Here is a 22,409-nt window from a genome sequence, read left to right on the forward strand (position 1 = left end):
GAAAAATAAAAGAAGCTATCAGGCTATTAGGGTGTATATGTTCCTTGGATGCCACCAACCCTGAAAAGTAATCTTCGCTGATTACCCGGTGCTCCACCTTTTAACTTTGAATATCTAGCGTGGCGAATTCTATAATTCAAAAAATGTCGGTGACATCGGCTGGAGACGTTCCTGTGCACCTGCACGTTGTGCATTGTTTAAATACCATTGGGTTGAGAGCTGCGCAGATTTTGTTTACAAATGAATTTCTTCATTTCTGTGAAACCGCATGCGAGGGGAACCACAAAGTGTTTGTCCCTATTTTTTATTGGCCATATTAAGGTACACAAAGCTAACTACAAACATAAGTACTACTCTACGTACCCTGCACTGCTTTTGCACATACCCCCCACACCACTTCAGACATTTGTCCCATCGCAGAATCAAAATTCGAAAAATGTTTTCGTACGTAATCCATGCCCGCAGCCTCTCCGAACGTTCTTTGTGATGCAAGTCTCCACGGCCTTTGTGAACTCACAACACCACCACCCCACATTTTTGAAAGCGCAACACTTATCGCCAAACGTGGGCTGTACTTCCTTGTCAATTTCGATGGGCGTTTTGCCCTCGTTCCGCGGAAAACGAATCACACTTCGTTGCTATCGCCATGCCGTGCACGTGTGAGGCACAGCCGCCATCTTCTACTCATCTTGGGAACTAGGCGCGAACACACACAAGACACAAGGAAGAAGATGAGTCAGAGCGCTCTGTCCCGTTTCTTTCCTTGTGTCTTGTGTGTGTTCGCGCCTAGTACCCAAGATGAATTGTGACCAACTCGCCCAACAAGACGTCATTTTGCCATATTCAGCAACTGACGGTAGTGCCGTGCCGCGGTGCTACCAGCATACAAGGCCGGGCCGGTCCAAGGAAGTTCCACCACTGGGAATTGATATCTTGACCACATTTACAGCCATAATTTGGCTAACAAAAATAGGGACGAGGACTTTCTTATTCGCCCTGGAACCTTGTTGTCTCCACAATTATTAGCCACATTTTCTTCTGATGTAATTAACGGAGTACGCCGAGCATGCCGGTAATAAGTGGCATACGACACCGCCTAGAAGTCGACCATTGTAGGGCAGGTTACGGCGTGAGATGTTGCTGTCGCGAAAAGTTACGCTTCCTGTGAATGGTTTATGTGATGGTTGGTAACTCGTTATGTATTGATCGATGCACAAGCTTCAGTGCTAACGAGCCGCAAATACAGCTTGTTCAAATGTCACTCGCATTCATCCGATAAGGTTAGGCCTAGCATCGTCTTCGAGTTGGTGGGTGTGCCTGCTAATGGCTCATCTGACGTGAAGCATCAGCCTTTACGATAAAAAAAATGGTAGGTGACTGTAATCTTAGACCAAGATGTCTCTTTGTGGCAGTGGCACTTCTACATTGGTGCTCAGTAGGTTAAGCGAGCGAACGTCTTTACCCTGGCACGATGTTCGGGCGAGAAAGGAGGGAGGCCACGAAGGAAGCCCAGCATGCGCCACCTGGAGGGCAAGCGGGGCGCATGGCAGACCTTTCGCGCCCTCTCCGGTGCTGACGTCAGAAGATGCAACGAGCGTAAGAGCACAGCCGTTGCGAGCAAGCGAGCGAGCGATTGAGCAGTTGCTCGCCGGGAGAAGAGAAGCGAGACAGCAGAGAGTGACGGCACACCCACTCTGCTAGCCAGATGTTGAGTCTATGCCAGGTAATTGTTTTCCAATAATTAGCCGGTTAAATACCACGCCACCTTCTTTTTTGAGATGTCATTAGTGACGTCCTTAGTTGTGCTTTCTTATACCGGGCTTCTAGGAATTTCGTTAAAGTCGTTATCACCTGGCGGGTCTCCAAACTCTACGATTCTGTGCATTGGTGTCCGGGGATCACTGATTTCTGAACATTTTTTTTTTATTGCCAGGCGCTTCAGTAACTCAACTTGTGGCTATACTTATGCTTGCACATTATCACTAAAATAAAATCCATAAATGTTGTACTGTTATATTTGGCTATTTCTTTTTGTCTGGTATATCTTTAATTGCTTCCCAGGTGATCTCAAGAGATGAACTAAATGTGCTGCGCAAGAAACATGAGGGTCAACCGATGCATGTGCCACTAAAAGGATTATTTTATATAGTTGAACTTTGACCGTACGGATTTGAAATGAACCATTCTTTATTGTGTAGAGCGCATAGCCAAGACGGTGGAAGCGGAGGAAGGGCAGTCAATTATCATCGGTACATTGCCGTCTTCGAAGGCTGCCACTCCTGTTCCCCAGTGATTGCATTAATAAATCCAGCTGCGTACGTGGGTGCAATGAACGTATTGCTAAGGTGATTCATTATTTCACTCGTGAGATGCACTGTTTGCCTCTAGTCAGAAATGAGCAACAAGCCGGGGCCCTTCGATTACAGCAGCGTTCAACAACCGTTTCGTGCAGCTACAAACGGCTTCAGTATTGACACTGACGCGTGTTCATGCGTGGAAACTATGCGCTCCCTAAATGGACAGTTGTACGCTAAAAGCCCTCATCTATGTGTACTCTATCCAGGTAGTGAACTGTGCACAATAAAATGGCCCGAACAATGATACATATGCATTTGTGTGTATGGTCTTCTGCTCACTGCTTCGGAAGCTGTATGGTAGCGATACCTGTACACGTGACCTACATAAAGTAACCCATCAGACTGACTTGTATAAAAATAGTTATTGATTTTGTTTAACAAAAACTGCTATAAAAATACTTGAGCAATTGCTAAAAAGTTTTCGACTACCTTAAGGTTGGTCTCTGCCCTTTTTCGCCTCGCTCATTGCACAAATACAGTAAATAGAAGGAGTTCGCTTGGCGTTTTCATTGCGGTATCTGCAACCTATGACACGTTGTTTTTCCAAACTGAAAATTTCCTTCTATTATTCTTACATAAACTTAACTGGTTTTTTTTTTAAAGCGTTTGCAGCGTCACTCTGGGTGGCACGATGGACAGAACTGTTGTGTTTTATAGCACGAACACGCTGCTTACAAAACTGTGGTTACTCAAGGCCGCGTTGCCCAGCTAAAGCTGCCGCTCCCGTGACGCCGTATATCGGCAGAATAAATGCCTAATTGGTCATGTTAGCATTCGTCACCATTGGTTACGTTGAGTAGATGATTCTTAGCTTTAGAAGAGAGTGGTGACGCCTTCTCTTCGAGTCAAGCTCATAACAAAAAGGAAACTAAAGAAATGAAATTAAATGTCTTTGGTGTCGCAAAAAGAAAACCAATGTGACTGGGTTTCGGCTAATTTGATACAATTTATCTGGAAAATATTTACATAATTGGTCAATTTATCAAATCTGTACCTTTTTTTTTGTAACATGTGTATGACTGGTGGCTATGGGTGGACACGCATAAACTAGCAAAATAAGTAAGCAAAAGAGAAGTACCAGCTGTGCTAAAGAATCCTCATGCCTTCCTAGACCGGATTCCTAAGAATTTATCAAGCATTTTTGACCATTTGCTCGTGCTCCTTCTCGGGCATGCTACTACATTTATGGCCCGATGCGTCGCACATACCTTCTATCTAAACAAAATTTATGCGGCCATACCAGTACGTTAAGAAAGCCGACATCTACTCTAGCGAGTGGAGCGAGGTTTCAAAACGACACCAAGCGTTTAAGTAGCGTACAATATTGTGCCTACTGCGAAGAAAAAAGTCAGCATATCGTGGATGTTCTGGCCGTAAATGCACATTACCTCAAGTTTGCTGTTCTGCATTCACCAATTCGATGAACGGATAGCTCCTCTATGTCGACTGTATTTTTCTATCTCCAGGTTAGAGAGAAATAACCGGCGCTTCGCTTAGTAGGTATGAAAATCGGAGGACGCTTAAGCTTCTACTTCAAGAGTGGAACGCGACAGCGTTCCCGTCGACCCGCCAAGGGGGGTAAGACGATGGGCTATGGCGCAGCGATTACGCGCCCCGCATCGGACGCGGTGAGCGTCGAGCAACGCAGCGTTCGGCGCGTCAACGAAGTGTGCGCCGAACGCTGCGACGCAGGGCTGAGCCTTAAAAACAGCTCGTTTCTAAGGCAACACCGCATTCAGTAGAGGCGCTTCTGTACCGCTTTGAAGCATCGATTTCGTGGCTCAGTGGTAGCGTCTCCGTCTCACACTCCGGAGACCCTGGTTCTATTCCCACCCAGCCAATTTTGCAAGTTGTTTTTTATTCATGAAGTGCCTGTTGAGATTTATCGCTCAAGGCCAACGCCGCCGACGTCGACATCGACGACACCGGCTTTTCTGCGGCCCGAGCTCCATAACGCTGTCGCGTTAAAACATTGCTTAAGAGCAAGGGCACTAAGATGGCTGTATGTAATTCATTGGCTCCATCACCAGCTAGAGATTCGCTGGTGTTCATGAATAGTTAAAGAAACGCAACGAATGTTGATATGCTGTCATTGCTATTCACTACACAATGACGTATTTCACACTTTCACCTAGAAATTCCCTGGATATTCCGCATACGGCAAATCATACAACATCAGCTCCGCAAGAATGCAACGGCCATGCTAAAGCACGAAAAATCAGGGCGCAAGCCTTGGTTTACCTCCAAGGCGGGACCGCAGGGTTGATGGAGAGTCTACTTCGCTTGGTGGTGTTAACAGCCACCCGCTGTGGTGACGTAGTAGACGTGGTACTGCACTGCTAAGCATGAGGGCACTGGAGCAAATTCAGAAACGGCCGTGTACAGTGCAATAGATGCACGGCGAAGAACCCCAGGTCGTGAAAGGTAATCCCGAGTTCTCCAGTGTGGCTTGCCTCACAATCATGTCGTCGTTTAGCAGGCAACACAAACGAGCTAAAACCAACATAACTTGGCACAATATGTATGGTAAGAAGTTGAACACAACAGTTGCACCATCAGCCAAATCAAATATAGAAACATGCGTGAATCGGAGAGCCAACGCATGTTCACGTGAGTCCAAACGCACCACTTAGGATTCTGCCTGTTTTCTGAAAAAACAATGCAGGTTGAGGCTCCAATGTGAATCAAGGGTCTGACGCCTAGTATTTGGCTTACATAAAGATGACGGGCTTTTCAGCGCCGTTGTAAATACAAACGACCAACCGCATGTACAAGAAATTTCTTCTTTTATAAGCGTCTAGAAAAACTCAATATGAACGGATAATCTGGCCTAGGAGCCTTAATTTTGGGGGATGGCAATGGGGTAAGGAATTCGCAGTAACTGCGTTTTTTTTTCAATCCCTTTAAATTTGTGAGCTGACAATTTCCAGGTAAATTCTAAATTTCACCTTGCGGCGTTCACTGATAGGCAGAAACATTAGTAAATGAAAACCCCTGCACACTTTTCAAGTTAATGTACCGTTTATTCCTCACCTGCCCATACCCCAGACAAACACAAATTTCTTCTGTAGCTGAGTTGCGCCGAACTAAGTTATGTAATTTCACTCGACAGTGTTACCGATAAGTGAGTGGAAATTCGGCAACTTCTTTCGTCTCAGTTTAGCAAAACATGGTGACATAGAATAGCGTGACATGATATTCTGATAAAACCAGACCAAAATATTAATCATATGCAAATGGTGCACCGAAACACTTGCCATACACATCATTAATAAAGCAATGCTTATTTCAAGGAATAGGGTCGACACATGTTTTACTGAAACATCAGAGAGAGAAAAGAAAAAGATTGCTGAACTCTCGCTGTGCCTCTTTCAGCATAAGGTTTTGGGGTTGCCGTGCAGCAGCGCGTGGAAATAAACCACAAATTTACAAATTAAAGGTATATTTCATTGCTGTATACAATACATCAATTTGTTTCCGTTTAGACATATTACCATTCGCACTATACGGAAATATGTTCTCGTTTATGTAGCTGCATAACAGAAGAACAAATTAGGTCAGAATTTCTTCCATTTTAGCGTTTTTCTAAAATGTTGTCGCAAAAGAAATGTCACAACCTAAATGCAACGTCTCCTTTGAGAGTAACCACATGTTAGCATTTTCTAAGGTAACAAACCTTATGAATATCTGCACAGAGGTTAGATAAAAAAATTTTCTATGCACAAGTATTTAGCTATTGGCACTCAGGAACTATTGTTCCATTCGAAAAATGTATTTCTTCTCGTATATGTGTCGAAATGAAATATTCCTCGCCATTCTTTCCTCGACAGTGCGCCTTTGCAAGAACTGCTCTTTGAATTTGTTCATATCTTGTGAACGTTGTAGTTCATAAACATAACCAATGTACAATATTGAAGTTGTGAACTGTGCGGAGAATAAATATAAACATATAATGAAATAATATTTCTTCAGATTAAAATAAAAGAATTGTTGGCACGGAGTTCAGTTTCATAACATTTATTTATTCTTGCAACCAAAACTATCCTTTTTTCCCACTTGCATGCTGTACCTCCACGATTTCCATTTGGAACCAGACACGAGGTTGACATTCCATGGAACACCTGATATAGAGCCATGAATAATTTGAACTAATATTCAAGAAGCATTATAAAACATGGTACCATATGGCTTTTTCATTTCCAATCGCCCATGTTATCTTAGACAACGCACCGGTAAACACGTTGTTTACAACATTGGCGGCCCCCTAATTTGAAGATTTTCGCATCACCGATTCACAGCCATTATGAGCCCGGTATAGCGATACTGTCAATCTACAAGGGAATCAATACTTGCCTTGAAATCGCATATGTGGAACTTCGTGATTTTGCTTTTGAGATCACTTCTAGTAGTTCTGTCTTCAATGTTAATTAATCTTTAACCGTGCACTTCAATGCTACTCATCGAGCCCGAAAACCAAGAAGTCTTTAATACAACTCCGTGAGCGCCAGTCGATTAACAATGTTTAAAATACGAATGATGTTCAAAAATTATGAAAAAAAGTTTGTTTCAAAGTATTCACAAATCCCACGCTGCCGATACATTGGCCTGGTGGTTACTTAGACATTCTCCGAAAATTATATACATATAGAAATAGAGATTAGAAATAGTAAATATGGCGAGTTTACATAAGTTTTCCAATGCTATATTACTTACCGCAACGCAACTCGACCATGTGAACATAACAAAGAAAAAATACACGATGCAGTAATATTTTCGGAAGTGAGTATATTCAAATTCTAAGCTGTTCACCTACTCCAACAAAAAAAAACGTAACATAATCCTTGGGCCAGACAACTGCGAACACAGTGGGAAGCAAATCCAACTAAATCAAGGTAGCCTCCGTTGTGAGTGGGAAGTGTGAGAGTGCCAGCCTGTTCATGCTGATATTTCTAACTTTACATGACTTAATATGTTATATAGAGAAAACTCCCTACGCCATAAACGATAATCATTCATTTTTAATAATTCTATGTTTTGATTCATAGTAGCGCTTTAAATACTAAGCTTCATTAAACACCTTTTCTAATTCATAATTATTTATATCATTATGTCACGCCTCCCGAGAATCAACCGCGCTATAACCGCTGTCTCCAAGTTCAGTTCCTCGTAGGGGGCAGAGTGCAGTGGCAAAAATTTGCCGGCAAAGGAAAATGAACTGGCATAGCGAGAATGGTGTTGTCGCAAATAATAAGTTGAATGCCGAAGGAATTATGAAATCAATCTTTTGTTTTCATTTGCAAACGTGTGCCGACATACCAGGTTTCCCCACTACCGCACATATTTTGAACTTAGTCTGCACATCACTCTTCCCCTTATTTTCCCATATATCCTAAAAATATAAACAAGGCGACTCATTAACCGAGAACATCACGTGGACACCTCGAATAACCCATTTTTGTACAGAAGATTCTAGGCTGCTGTATTTATTTGCAAACATATATTTAGCCGCAAATAAATATCTATCCCAACAGATTACTCAAAACAAGGCTGCTATTTTTCCGTAATGTCAAATTTGTATCACACATATTTATATTATCTCATGAGAAGCCAACAAACAAAGACACGAAGGAAAACCAAAGGGAAATAACTTGTACCCACCATGTGAATTAAAACAACTGGTAAATTAATGGCAATGGAAGTGTATGAAAAAGAACTTGCCGCAGCTGGGCAACAATCCCCCCTCTTCGCATTACGCATGCGATGTTCTAACCAACTGAGCTACTGGCTTTGCGGTTTCCCCATCCACTTTCTTGGTGATTTACGCATTGCTATTGGAACTAACCTCGGGAGTGTTAGGCAGCGCCACCACTCACAAACCATGGCAGCGGACGTCGAACGTCCTCTCTGCAGCTCTCTGCAGTAGGCGTCAGGAGTACCTGATCTTTCTGGGGGAAGGAACTGTTCAATGGGCCCGCACATGCTGCCTGAAAGCATCAATGTTGCCACATTCGAGACCCTCGTGATGTAAGAACGTACAGAAAGGGGGTTAACCAAGAGGCCCTATTTTTATTAAACATTTATTATGCGAAGCCAACAAACAAAACTTCGTAACTACAAGTAATTTCCCTTATGTTTACCTTCTTGTGTTTGTTCGTTGGCTTCGCATGATGTGATATGTTTCCTTTATTCATTTCAATTAAGGGGGTCTTACGAGCGAAAACCACTTCAGGCACGTCGTCGTGTTCGACTCCAGAAATTCGGACTACCTTGGGTTCTTTAATGGGCGCCTTAGTCTACGGAAGCTGGTGTTAACGCACTTCGCCCCTATCGAAATGCGGCCACAGTGGCCGCGATTCAATCCCGCTACCTCTAAGTGTGGCGTCGTGGGACGACTGGGTCGCACCGTAAGGAGACGCCACCAGAAGAATCAACGCTTTGCTGTCCTTTGCTAAGGAGGCGGACGTCCGTCCTTTTACCTGATCGTTTACCCATATCCTAGGCCACTGGCAATCCTTCATAATAAAGGTTTCAAAGAATTAGCGAACCAATGAATCAATTGTAAATATTACGTGAGAATTTTATAAACGAGCCTCCGATCTTTCCGCGATTGAGACTGTGCTGTTTACACGTTTTTGGGCACTTAAAAGATGGTTACAACGACTGCTGTTGAATAATATTTCTTTAGTATTTTTAGCATTAGAAAATTTAGTCGTTTCCAACAGTGTTTGCTGTGGCGGCGTTTTTTGGGAAAGCTTTTGCTCTAATACGTTTAGCGGTAGAAACACAAGAACTTCATACATTGGCGCTCTATGTAGCTAGGTAGTGGATAACGAAATATATTTTGCAAAAAAAAAGCGATAGTGAATTTTTCAATGCAAGAAAGAAAAGTTTCAAAATAAAGACATGAGCTACGGCAATGATACCTCGTTATAGTATGGTCGCGATTCGCATATGCCCAGCAGCCTTTGAAAAAAAAAAACAGATGTTATGTAGGAAACCCAGCGCATTTACGGCCGTCTTTTGACGTAGCAAGAGTGCAGTTTTCATTGTATTTCTGGCTCCATTGGCCATGCGTGTGGAACTTAGCCGTCCAAGGCAGGTGTAGACATTTAGGGAAAAATGCACTGATTACAAAAGCCAACCACTGCAATAGATAAAGCACAAGTTTTCGTAGTAATTGTGGCTGTTGAGTGTTGTTTTCATTGCAACTCTGGCACCGTTGGCAATGAAGCCTTCGAGTTCTCCGCTAATACCCTGTTTGCTTCTCCTGACGACAGGCGTACGCATTTACGAAAAAATGCACCACTTACAAAAGCAAACTATACCATTACGAATGGATGTCGCAAAGATAAGGGACCAGTTTTCAATATAATTATGGCTCCATGGGCAATAACGTACTTTCGTCTTCAGCTAACGCCCTCTTTACCTGACGTGAAGATAAGTATATTATTTACCGAAAGATGCCCTGTTTGTAAAAGCAAACCATTCCATTAGGGATGTGTGCCACAAAGATGACGGACCTCAACTATCTATGCCATGACTGTCTCCGAGCGCCGAACCCGTCCTTATTTTTTGGTTTTTCGAATGAAGAAAAAACCTTAATGCCCACACCACAATATTTTTTCCGATACAACGTGGATGAAAGGAATGTTTTTGCACCCGCTAAAATTCATTTCGAGGAGGAAATAGGAAAGCAGAGAGCAGGGAAGTTAGCAAGAATAACATGTGGTTCGCTACCCTACACCGGAGGCATGGGAAAGGGTAAAACAAAGATGACAGAAAGACAGAGGAGAGAAGCAAATTAGCGATAAGTTCGCTGACGCGTGTTGTTTGATAGAAATTGCATTAGTAGTCACAAGCATTCACACAAGTCTGTATTCCTCAAGAAGCACAAAAGCGCCTTCACCACTTAATGACTTTATTAATTAATTATTTTTATTTATTTCCTATTTATTTATATAGGCGCGCATTAACAAACGGAGCTCACCTCAAAGCTAAAAGCGCACTTTTGTAATGGTAAGGAGAGCATAAGTTCGATGAAAAGGCAAGGCGTGTTACAGGAACGTCCCTTCTGGCTTGAAGAGGCACCCTTACGAAAAGCGGCCTTATCACAAGAAATTAACACGGGAGCGAGGCTACGAACGTTTCATAGCTTTGAATCAGTGATGTCTAAGAAGAATCACATTTTGTTGCAGGAAACACTCAATGTAAAAAAAAGCAATACGCATTATTACGCGCCGTGAAGTATGCAGTTTAGAAAATGCGAGTTGTGGCTGTCGTGCATCTCTCGTTTGGCAACACGTGCCGCCCGGTTTCCTTTAAAGCGAAAGCTTTCCTCACCGCGTCGAGTCAAGTTTCACCGTCGCCAGCAATGTGACCTTCATTTGACTGCAGCTGCGCCGAAGCCTTGGCAACAGTTGTGACTTCGGGGTGAAGGACGAGAGACGGACTCTTTTCGGAGACGAAGAAGAAACGAAAAACGTTATACAAAATTTGCAGGTATTGGACGATAGCGTACACGTAGCTCCAAGAGGGCAACAGACCGATTGGGCGGCTGGGGGCGACTCTCTCTCTCTCCTTTGTGTCCCCTTTGGCGAATCCTCGTCGGAAGGAAACAGTCGGGGCAGGTGCCGACGTCACTCGCGTCGATTATTGATTCGTTGGGGAGAAGTGGGAGCTCGCGTCGCCTCTAAGATATGCACGTGGTGCATGTAGTGTGACAGCTTCCGTCATCTCAATGATAGCCACGTGGTGCGGCACAACAAATCGCATCACGTGACCCGGCGCGTGCGTGCACCTGCGCCAGCTTGGCGAACGCACTTTCCGCAGCCGGGTTGCCGCTGACCACGTGACTCGCCGCGCGCCTAGCTAAGAGAAGTGGCGCGCTCGCGCATACAACTCTAGTTTTCCTGTATATGCTCGTGCAGGGAGCAGAGTTGTGCATAACTTTTCCGGCACTATTCGCACCGCTATTCGCCGAGAGCTATCACGTGATGCAAAATTGATATCAAATGTTAATCCGCAGCGCTACGAAGTCAACTTTACGGGTGCGGCACCGACTCGTTCCTGTGAGTGCCATCGAAATTGCAATCAGCGGACCGCCAAGCGTCATCGTCATCATCATCGTCAGCCTGGTAAGGCCCACTGCAGGGCAAAGGCCTCTCCCATACTTCTCCAACAACCCCGGTCATATACTAATTGAGGCCATGCCGTGCCAGCAAACTTCTTAATCTCATCCGCCCACCTAACTTTCTCTCGCCCCCTGCTACGGTTCCCTTCCCTTGGGATTTAGTCCGTAACCCTTAATGACCATCGGTTATCTTCCCTCCTCATTACATGTCCTGCCCATGCCCAATTCTTTTTCTTGATTTCAACTAAGCTGTCATTAACTCGCGTCTTTTCCCTCACCCAATCTGCTCTTTTCTTATCCCTTAACGTTAAACCTATCATTCTTTTTTCCATAGCTCGTTGCGTCGTCCTGAATTTGAGTAGAACCCTTTTCGTAAGCCTCCAGGTTTCTGCCCCGTAGGTGAGTACTCGTAAGACACAGCTATTATATACTTTTCTCTTGAGGGATAATGGCAACCTGCTGTTCATGATCTGAGAATGCCTGACAAATGCTCCCCAGCCCATTCTTATTCTTCTGATTATTTCCTTCTCATGATCCGGATCCGCCGTCACTACCTGCCCTAAGTAGATGTATTCCCTTACGACTTCCAGTGCCTCGCTGCCTATTGTATATTGCTGTTCTCTACCGAGACTGTTATACATTACTTTAGTTTTCTGCAGATTAATTTTTAGACCCACTCTTCTGCTTTGCCTCTGCAGGTCAGTGAGCATGCATTGCAATTTGTCCCCTGAGTTACTAAGCAAGGCAACATCATCCGCGAATCGCAAGTTACTAAGGTATTCTCCAGTAACTTTTATCCCCAATTCTTCCCAATCCAGGTCTCTACATACCTCCTGTAAGCACGCTGTGAATAGCATTGGAGATATCGTATCTCCCTGCCTGACGCCTTTCTTTATTGGAATTTTGTTGCTTGCTTTATGGAGGACTACGGCGGCTGTGGAGCCGCTATAGATATCTTTCAGTATTTTTACATACGGCTCTTCTACACCCTGATTCCGTAATGCCTACATGACTGCTGAGGTTTCGACAAAATCGAACGCTTTCTCGTAATCAATGAAAGCTATATATAAGGGTTGGTTATATTCCACACATTTCTCTATCACCTGATTGATAGTGTGAATATGATCTATCGTTGAGTAGCCTTTACGGAATCCTGCCTGGTCTATTGCTTGACAGAAGTCTAATGTGCTCCTGATTCTATTTGCGATTACCTTAGTAAATAGTTTCCAGGCAACGGACAGTAAGCTGATCGGTCTATAATTTTTCAAGTCTGTGGCATCCCCTTTCTTATGGATTAGGATTATGTTAGCGTTCTTCCAAGATTCCGGTACGCTCGAGGTCATGAGGCATTGCGTGTACAGGGTGGCCAGTTTCTCTAGAACAATCTGTCCCCCATCCTTCAACAAATCTGCCGTTACCTGATCCTCCCCAGCTTCCTTCCCCCTTTGCATATCTCCTAAGGCTTTCTTTACTTCTTCCGGCGTTACCTTCGGGATTTCGAATTCGTCTAGACTATTTTCTCTTCCATTATCGTCGTGGGTGCCACTGGTACTGTACTAATCTCTATAGAACTCCTCAGCCACTTCAACTATCTCATCGATATTAGTAATTATATTGCCGGCTTTGTCTCTTAACGCATACATCTGATTCTTGCCGATTCCTAGTTCCTTCTTCACTGTTTTTAGGCTTTCTCCGTTCCTGACAGTATGTTCAATTCTATCCATATTATACTTCCTTATGTCAGCTGTCTTACGCTTGTCGATTAACTTTGAAAGTTCTGCCAGTTCTTTTCTAGCTATAGGGTTAGAGGCTTTCATAGATTAGCGTTTCTTGATCAGATCTTTCGTCTCCTGTGATAGTTTGCTGGTATCCTGCCTGATGGAGTTACCACCGACTTCCATTGCACACTCTTTAATGATGCCCACAAGATTGTCGTTCATTGTTTCAACGCTAAGGTCCTTTTTCAGAGCATTCAAGCCCAAGCCCTTAAGATATGTCTTGGCTTACCACGCAGTGCATCAACGGCTGAAACCATTGCCCTAGCGCAGGATTACCCGATCACGACGCACATTGTCGTTGAGACAATGCGTATGCATCTCAGGCATTCTGCTAGGACCCCTTCCCACCACTTGGCGAGCCTCACTGCTGCAAGGCCCTGCTCGTCATTTAGCGGTATTGTTAGTGCACATCGTGCGTCGTTTACCTCAGGGTATGCACCTGCGGCCACGCCAGCGTGTCCTCCGTGGTGTTTGAGCCGTCCACAAGTTGAGATAATGATTCCAGGACTCCAGAAGAAGGCAGATCTACCGGCCCCTGCTCTAAAACAGCTGAGCTTACTTCTTCTGCATGAAAAGTACAGCAACCACGTGCACATCTATACCGACGGATCGACTACGTCGTGCAGTTCTGGTGGTGCCGTTGTTATACCAACGCGAGGAATGACACTGCGGTTCAAGACATCGCATGTCACGACCTCAACGGCGGCAGAACTAACGGCCCTGCGTCGAGCACTGGAATTCATTGCTTCGGAAAGACCCAGAAAATGGGCTGTGTTCTGTGATTCAAAACCGGCATTGCAGTGCACGCAGTCAGTTCTCCGACACGGATGTCATGACCAATTGACATACGAAGTCGTGAAACTTCACCATGACGTCCAACAAAAAGGCCACGAAGTCGTTTTTCAGTGGGTACCTGGCCACTGTGGAATCAGTGGCAATGATTCCGCCGATAGCGCTGCTCGCACAGCTCATCAAGAAGAGCACAGCGTTCCGATTCCGCTTTCGCGGACAGACGCCGCATTGCAGCTTCGACACCTGGCACGCAGTCTCACACTCACCGAGTGGAACTCGCCAAACTTGCGACTTACAAGACTGCATCGACTAAACCCCTCCCTGCAACTCCGACCTCCACTCGGACTTCCAAGACGTGAAGCTACGCTTCTCTGTCGCCTTTGGCTAGGAGTTGCCTTCACAAAGGCATACTCCACATTAATTGGAACGACTGACAGCGCAGTATGCGAGCTCTGTGGCACCGAAGAAAACATCGACCACCTGCTGTGCCACTGTTCACGATACACCCTTGAGAGAGAAGAGCTTGCCAAAGCCTTTCAAAAACTGGACAATCGGCCGCTTTCTGTGCAGGTGCTGTTGGAACAGCGCCCCCATCGCCCGTCGGCCCGTAAAGCGGTGAAGGCACTTTTGTGTTTTTTATGGACGACGGGTTTGTGCGACCACCTGTGACCATTAAGGCAATTTTTGTAAAACCACACGCGTCAGCGAACTCACCGCAATTTCCTTCTTTCCTTCCCTCCTCTCTCTCCCTGTGATCTTTGCTTTCCCCTTTCCCATTCCCCCGGTGTAGGGTAGCCAACCGGACGTTATTCTGGTTAACCTCCCTGCCTTCTTCTTTTCTCTTTCCTCCTCCAAGGTCCTCTTCCTGAGTTAAAGCTGAATACCTGTTCTGTAGCTTGATCTGGAATTCTTCTATTTTCCCTCTTACCGCCAACTCATTAAACGGCTTCTTATGTACTAGTTTCTTCCGTTCCCTCCTCAGGTCTAGGCTAATTCAAGTTCTTACCATCCTGAGGTCACTGCAACGCACTTTGCCGAGCACGTCCACATCTTGTATGATGCCAGGGTTAGCGCAGAGTATGAAGTCTATTTCATTTCTAGACTCGCCGTTCGGGCTCCTCCACGTCCACTTTCGGCTATCCCGCTTGCGGAAGAAGGTATCCATTATCCTCATATTATTCTGTTCCGCAAACTCTACTAATAACTCTCCCCTGCCATTCCTGGGGTCTATGCCATATTCCCCCACTGCCTTGTCTCGAGCCTGCTTCTTGCGTATCTTGGCATTAAAGTCGCCCATTAGTATAGTTTATTTAGTTTTCACTCTGCCCATCGCCGATTCCACGTCTTCATAGAAGCTGTCGACTTCCTGGTCATCATGACTGGATGTAGGGGCGTAGACCTGTACAATCTTTATTTGGCATTCACCGCCAAGGGTGCGCTGCACTTATTGGCTCCAGGTTGTAGGTACGCTATTCGAGGATAGTAGGTTAATAATTTGGTGAAGTGGTACGAAACACACAATTTGACAGTTGCACTCCAATGTGATGGGGTGCAACGCACCAAACTGCACAAATACCACGGATGGTCGGAAAGCATTTTTCGCGGTTTCGTGCGGACGGACGAGACCGGCCAGCTCCGAAAAGGACCAGGATATGCGAGGTGGGCTCGCCTTGTTTACACTAAAGCAGCATTTATTTCGAGTAACACTCCTGTGCACGCTGAAATGCGTACGCCTGGCATGAAAGGTTCTTCACTTGTGCAATTTTTGGAATATATGTGCAACGCGACACAGACACGGGACGAAAAATGGATGATACATCTCTGTTGCGTTGTGCATATAGGCAAGAATGTTAACTTACCAACTCGCCCAATTCGATGTGTAGCTAGTACGATTGTTCTGTCTATGCGGCTCTATAACAGTGTGTTGAAAAGAGAGTAAATACTAGCAGATACAATTTTCACGCTGCATCTCGGCTTTTCTCTACTGTGTTTTTTTTGTTGTTGTCTGCGTTCCGAATTTTCATGTGAGGTCGATTAATGTACTCATGTTCATTGTTTTGTAGCATGCGAAAACATAGTGCGCTTAAGTTGTTGAGACAGCTATGATAGCTTCAGCAGTTACCGCCCGCAGTAGGTTATTTTTTTTCCAAATTATTTTTGTACGTTTTCTAAGCACTGTGTCATAGTAAATAATCCGGGCAGCGCGAAGAGATAAAGAAGAATGTGTTGTCATATTACAGTATGCAATGTGTGAAACAATACTTTGCAATTTTGCTATCTTATGTGATTGGTGCAATAAGAATATCCTGGTAATAGTTATTCTTAATAACTCCAGTGACTTTGAATTCTGACCCAAGGCTCCACGAACCAGCACTCATCCCCTGCTGCCACCAGCCATTGCTCATCCACTCCCTTGTACGAAATAAATTTGATCTTGAAGCTCGTGCTCCTTCAATTTTTTTCCACTTGCAAATTTGCTGCTACGAAGCAGCTGTAAAGTGTGCGGTATAAATCGTAAAAATAAGCTTTGCATGAAATGGGAGCATCTGAACATTTGAAATGCGTTTATATCAACGTGCCTGTACCGCATATATCGAAAACGAGCAGCAGGTGTGAATGACGGGTAATGATGCATTATGGTCACGGTTAACAGTCACTGACATAGCTGGAGGAACGATGGTTTTCTTGGCCACGATAATTATTCGTGTGGTTTTGACATCAAAAATGTGCTCACATAATTGTCCACCACAAGTGTCCGAAGTTTTCTTTAAACACCCTTTAAAACATTTTTCGCATTCTGGCCTCCGCTAGGAAACTTCTTATGCACGCTGAAAACATTGCACCGCTTTTTGTTGCAAGGTAATGCGCGTTTGCACGCGAATTTTCGATTTGTTCGAGCCACTTGCGTAGCGAGCATTTTATTTCAAGCGATCGAGGGGCGTCGTGCTCTATATGTACGTTCGTGCACGTGTTTGTATATGTGCGTTTATTTACGTACACAAAAACTAAAAATTTCGAGGGGTTCGCACCACTCCGGCTGCGCCAATCCTTCGAGCGAAGCCTGTATTTAAAAAATGGCTGTCGCTTAGCTAAAGTTAAGCCCAGGATGCGAAGCGTACTAGCCTTAATTTTAGCTGTTGAACCACTGTTTAGCCTGGTGAACTGCTGTTGCTTGGCTATATTTGGTTCGGCTAGACGAAGAAACCACTCATGCCTTACTCTGCTTATTCCTTTATTTTCAAGCCAATAAATACGCTGTGGTGATCAGTAAAGTAGTGGCTCTTTGTTTGAACATCGCTTATCTCGTATTTTCTCGCCACATTTCTGTGCAGGATGAAGTTCAAGCTGCTACCAAACGAGCTGTTTCTAAAGCTCAGGCGTGGGTCGCTTGCTCAGGCGCACATTCCGTTGCCGCGCCGAACGCGGCGTTGCTCGACGCTCACCGCGTCCGATGCGGGGCGCGTAGTCGCTGCGCCGTAGCCCATTGCCTTACACTCCTTGGCGGGTCGACGGGAACGTTGTCGCGTTTTGCAGCTGTTATGACGTCATATGGTAGCTACGCGGCCGGACCCGGCGCAGCAAGGAAGAGCGTGGTTGTGCGGCTAGTATGCTTCGCATAAAAGTGTCATCTTGCTCGCCGCTTTCGAACAATTGCCGTATGTACCTCACAACCAGCACAGAAGAAAGCACATGGAAGACCGCGCGGCATTTTCCTCCAGCGTGCTCTAAGAGTACCTTCACTGCACAGCTGGAACACAACGGCGGACCTATGTCAACTCTGCTCCCTGCGGGAGCATATACAGGGATTCTAGTCACCTCGAGGAGACCGTGGGCGAGAGCGAGGCCGAGACTTCTCCTAGCGTTGAGTGGAAGCGGGAGGCTTTGAGCCGTCGTCGCCAAGCGGCGTCTGACCCCCCGCGCATATCGCCCGGCAAACTGCTTCACTGGAGAGGGTCCGGAATGCAGCAGGCGTCTCACCGTCGAGATCAATGTAGCGACCGCGTTCGCGCCCTCTACGTTTGAGCATCGACGCTGCGCATGTTCGCGTCGCCTCTTTGCTTGTCTAGCACTCACCCTTCCCTGTGGCTCAACATGCGTCGCCCCGTCGAACGATGCGTGTCTACCCAAGCGTAATGATAGTCACATCTAGCCACTGACCTTGGCACAGCCGTCATACCTGGCTTAACGATGGATTGTATACCTAAGCATATTAATTACAGCTAAATCAAAGGTTAACCAAGTGGAACCAAGAGTTAACCAGGCTAAAGAAAGCTTTCTCTCAGCATGTCCAGAATTATCTAAACTACAGCGCAGCTAATTCTTTTCGTTTTATTCTTTCGGGGATGCGGCGAGATTTGTTAACGTTTTCTGTTGCATGATTCTCCGAATTTTGTATCTTCTGGAGATGCAAAATTCGCGTGTATAATTTTTTACTTGTATACTTCTTTATTTGCGCGTCATTATTTTGTTTTAATTCCTTAAGCGTTCACTTGCTCATTGAAGGATTTCTCGTGTGTATGCTTTAGAGAACAATAATCAACTTTACCGAGGACGAGTGCTCGATTCGGGTGTCTTCGTGACGAGACACTGCAACATGCTAGAAAACAAGCGTGCTGATGCAGGGTCCCTAATCGAGAAGGAAAATAAACTGAAGCAGACAGAGGGAAAGTTCAAATGTAAAAACGGACCCCACCCGAGCGCCGACCAGCAGCTACGCAAGTGTTGGGATAACTTGAAAACAGAAATGGCGCAGGCCGATAGCGAAGGACACAAAGGAGATGGTCCGAACCCGTGAGTTATATTTCTTCACATCTCTCGATTGTCGGAAAACTAGTAAAAAAAAAGAAACCTTAGAGAGCAACGACACCACCAGGCATTGTCGAAAAATTCGTTAGCGCCACAGCGTGCATTCAACCCGAATGGTTGAATGCCAACCGTTGCGGTGTCCTCCGTCCTAGGCTGCCGCAGCCTAGCACGACCAATGTGGCGGAACACTTATCAAGAAAGAAAGACATAAGTCAATGCGTCGCCTGCTTTTGTCACTCCTTTTATTTGGGAAGCGATATATTCTAAGGAACCGCTTTATTCGAGCCGAGCCCATGCTACTACCACGCCGATTTAGCTGCGCAGCTGATGATGATACATACAGTCGAAAAAGATGTACATTAAATGATGATATGTTGAGAGGATGAAGTTAAAGGTCATGCATGTGTCGCGCTCACACAAATTCCCTCTCGGTTGGAGAAGTGACCGCCTGGCCGCGCGCAAGTATTATACCATGTTCCGAGTATATATATTTAAACAAGAGACATGCACTATCTTTCTTCCGCGGCAGCGGTGGACGGACGGCATTCCAAGTGGCGATATGCGGTAATTGAAAGGTGACGTCTGCGCAATGACCGCGTAAGGTGCAATATACGCGTGAGAAATTTTTCGCATAAGCGAGGAACGCGCGCAAGAGTGCAAAGAAGAACGTCGTCGCCGGGAGAAAAAGTCACAGCACTGTGAGTCAAGTCGTAACGAAACTTGCGAGCGTCCTGGGAGATGCCGGGTGTTAAGGCGGGCGACGTGACGGCCTTCAGCTACGCAAACGGAAATGTTCCGAGAGAGGCGCTACTGGGGATACAGAAGTCGAAAGGAACGGTACATCGAGAACGAAACTTGGTGAGCTGCCTTAGGCTAGGGAAAAGGGTGCAAAGTCGATGGTGTATTGCGTAGCCGTTTATAGGCGAATGTCATGAACGGCAGGATTGCATTTCACTTCGTATGGTCGGTGTGGATGTAAATCACAGTCATGTCAGAGAGGGTACGATGAAAACGCTCCGTCAAGCCCTTGGTATGCGAGTGGTAACTGGAAGTCATCTTGTGAATTGTGTTTGAAGCGTGCCGAACTTCGCTAAGGACAGAAGAGAGGAAGAGTTTGCCGCAGTTGCAGAGGTGCACGTGCGGAGCGCCATTGCGTAAGAATATGTTGCGCAGGAATAAATCGGTGGCTTCAGCAGCACTCCCGAATAGTAGATAACCTGTGTCGCGTAGCGTGTTAGATCGTCGACAGTCGTCACCATCCAACGAAGACCATGTGAGTTCATGGGAAGAAGACCACGCAAATCTCTTCCGACTACTTTTAAAGGCGAAGCAGGACAAGGCAAAGGTTGTAAAGAGCCAGAAGGAGCTGTTGTCAGTCGTTTGCGGCTTTGATGATTAATGCAGGATACAACATACTTCGGAACGGCTGAAGACAGGCCACATCAGGAGCAGCGACTTAGTATTCTGTCCTAAGTCTTGTGGTAGCCTAGATGACCGGCCGTTGGATGATCGTGAAAGGCTTCGAGTATCTCATGCTACAGAGAACGTGGTATGAGCGGAACCCATTTATTGCCGTCGACGCGATAAACGTACTGATTTAAAGCCTCATTATGCAGCTTGAATTGATTAAGTCGTCGAAGAAGTCGGGCGTTTGGAGCTTACGAACCTTCCATACGTTCGGGAATAGAGAGCAGTACGGGTCGACATGTTGGTGATACACAAGGACGGATGCGCTGTCGGGTCTTTGCCAATCGAGCGTTACTATTGGTAAAGCCGATAAAGAGGACTTGAGGCGTACGCCTATACGCAACGGTCATGCCAGGACCTGAAATCAAGGTGCTGCCCTTGGTTCACTTCCAAGGCGTTTCCGCTGTGGTGATGCTGAGTTCATTTAGCTTGGTGGTGTTAACAGCCACTCGCCGTGGTGGCGCAGTGGCTATGGCCTCACGCCGCCAAGGCAGAGAGCGTGGGAGCAAATCCAGCCACGGCGACCGCATTTCAATGGGGACGAAATTCACAAGCGCCTGCGCACAATGCATTGGGGGCAGGGTAAACAACACCAGGTGGTCAATGTTTATTAGGAGTTCTCCGCTACGGCCTGCCTCATAATCATGTGGTTTTGGCAGGCAACAAAAAAGAGGGAAATTTAGTAGAGCTCGGTACAATACGTGTGGTAAGAATCTGAACGCAACAGTTGCGTCATCAACGAAATCAAGTGTAGAAAGATGCATATACAGGAGACCAGGAAGCACCTTCAGGCGAATCTCAACGCACTGCTAGCGATTCTTCCAGTTTTGGGAAAACCCAACACACGGTGAGGTTCCCACATAAACCAAGGGTCCAACACCTAGTATTTGGCCTGTATAAAAATGACGGAAATATCACCGCCGTCTTAGAAATAAATTCCAATGTCATGTGCAAGAAATGTCTTTTTTCAGAAGCGTCTAGAAAAAAAGTCCAGTTGAAAGGATAATCTGATCGAGGTGCCTAAATTTTTGGGGTAATAAATTCCTGCTAGCCATATTTTTAGATCGTTCTAAATTTTTGAGCTTGCAATTTGAAGATAAACTTCAAATTTCAGCTTGCCTCATTCATTGATGCGTAGATATAAAAGCAAATGAAAACGTCTATACACATTACAACTTAATATACCGCTTATTGCTCACCTCGCCATACCCCGCGTAAACACCGGTCGCCCGTGTAGCTGACTTGCACCGCATTATATTAATGAAATTTCGCTCGACTGTGATAGCGACCACTAAATAGAAGTTCGGGGACACTTTCGTCACAGTTTAGCGAAACGTTGCGACATTTCTTCAAAAGAACCTTACAGGCCCTATGGCAGGGCATAAAGTAATGGGGGCATATTAAACAGAAAAGGCATAAAAACGACAAATTTCCAGCAGGAACAGTGTTGTGAAAAGATTAACGTGCTACACGATATTGAAGGCACAGGGAATACAAAGGAATATCTGAAGGCACACGAACACATCTTACTGTTAGCAGAGCAAAAGGTATCTTGTTTATGAAAATATTATACAACATTATAAAAATGCGCGATCAAATACACTACAGTGGGCACTCGTGAGCGGTATTAAATGGGAAAGCTTAAGTAACTGAGAGCAGAACGTGTCGGGATAAGCTATGGAGGCTGTGTTATCAGGGAGGCCATTCCAGAGACGACTGGCACGAGGTAGTGTACATGCATTACATTCATTTGTTTTACTGTATATGCGCGTTAAACTGAATTGATTATGTAATCTGCGTGAAAAGGAGTGGGGTATTTGCAGTTGTAACCGTGTTCCTTTATTAGTGTAAATATATTTGTGGAAAAAGCACAGAAGAGCGATTTTGCAGATGATATCTATCGGCGGCATCAGAAGGTCTAGTTTAATTTTTGTAATGTTTGAGTTTTAGCCGTACTTACGTAATATCAACTGGGCTTCTATATTTTGTATCATTTCCGTCACATTTATTAGGGAAATTTTGATGAGGGGCCCAAATTGAGGACGCAAATTCTAACTGTGGCAAGATAAATGTTTGGAA

The 22,409-nt window shown here is 45.2% G+C and overlaps 1 long non-coding RNA gene across 1 annotated transcript in view; it reads right to left on the reverse strand.

Moving 5' to 3' along the window:
- The window catches only part of LOC135914986 (uncharacterized), a 564,953-nt gene that overhangs the window by 388,765 nt on the left and 153,779 nt on the right, over positions 1 to 22,409 (reverse strand). The gene's annotated exons all lie outside the window — the stretch shown is intronic.

This window comes from Dermacentor albipictus, chromosome 9, assembly GCF_038994185.2.
Source record: "Dermacentor albipictus isolate Rhodes 1998 colony chromosome 9, USDA_Dalb.pri_finalv2, whole genome shotgun sequence".
Taxonomy (NCBI): domain Eukaryota; kingdom Metazoa; phylum Arthropoda; class Arachnida; order Ixodida; family Ixodidae; genus Dermacentor; species Dermacentor albipictus.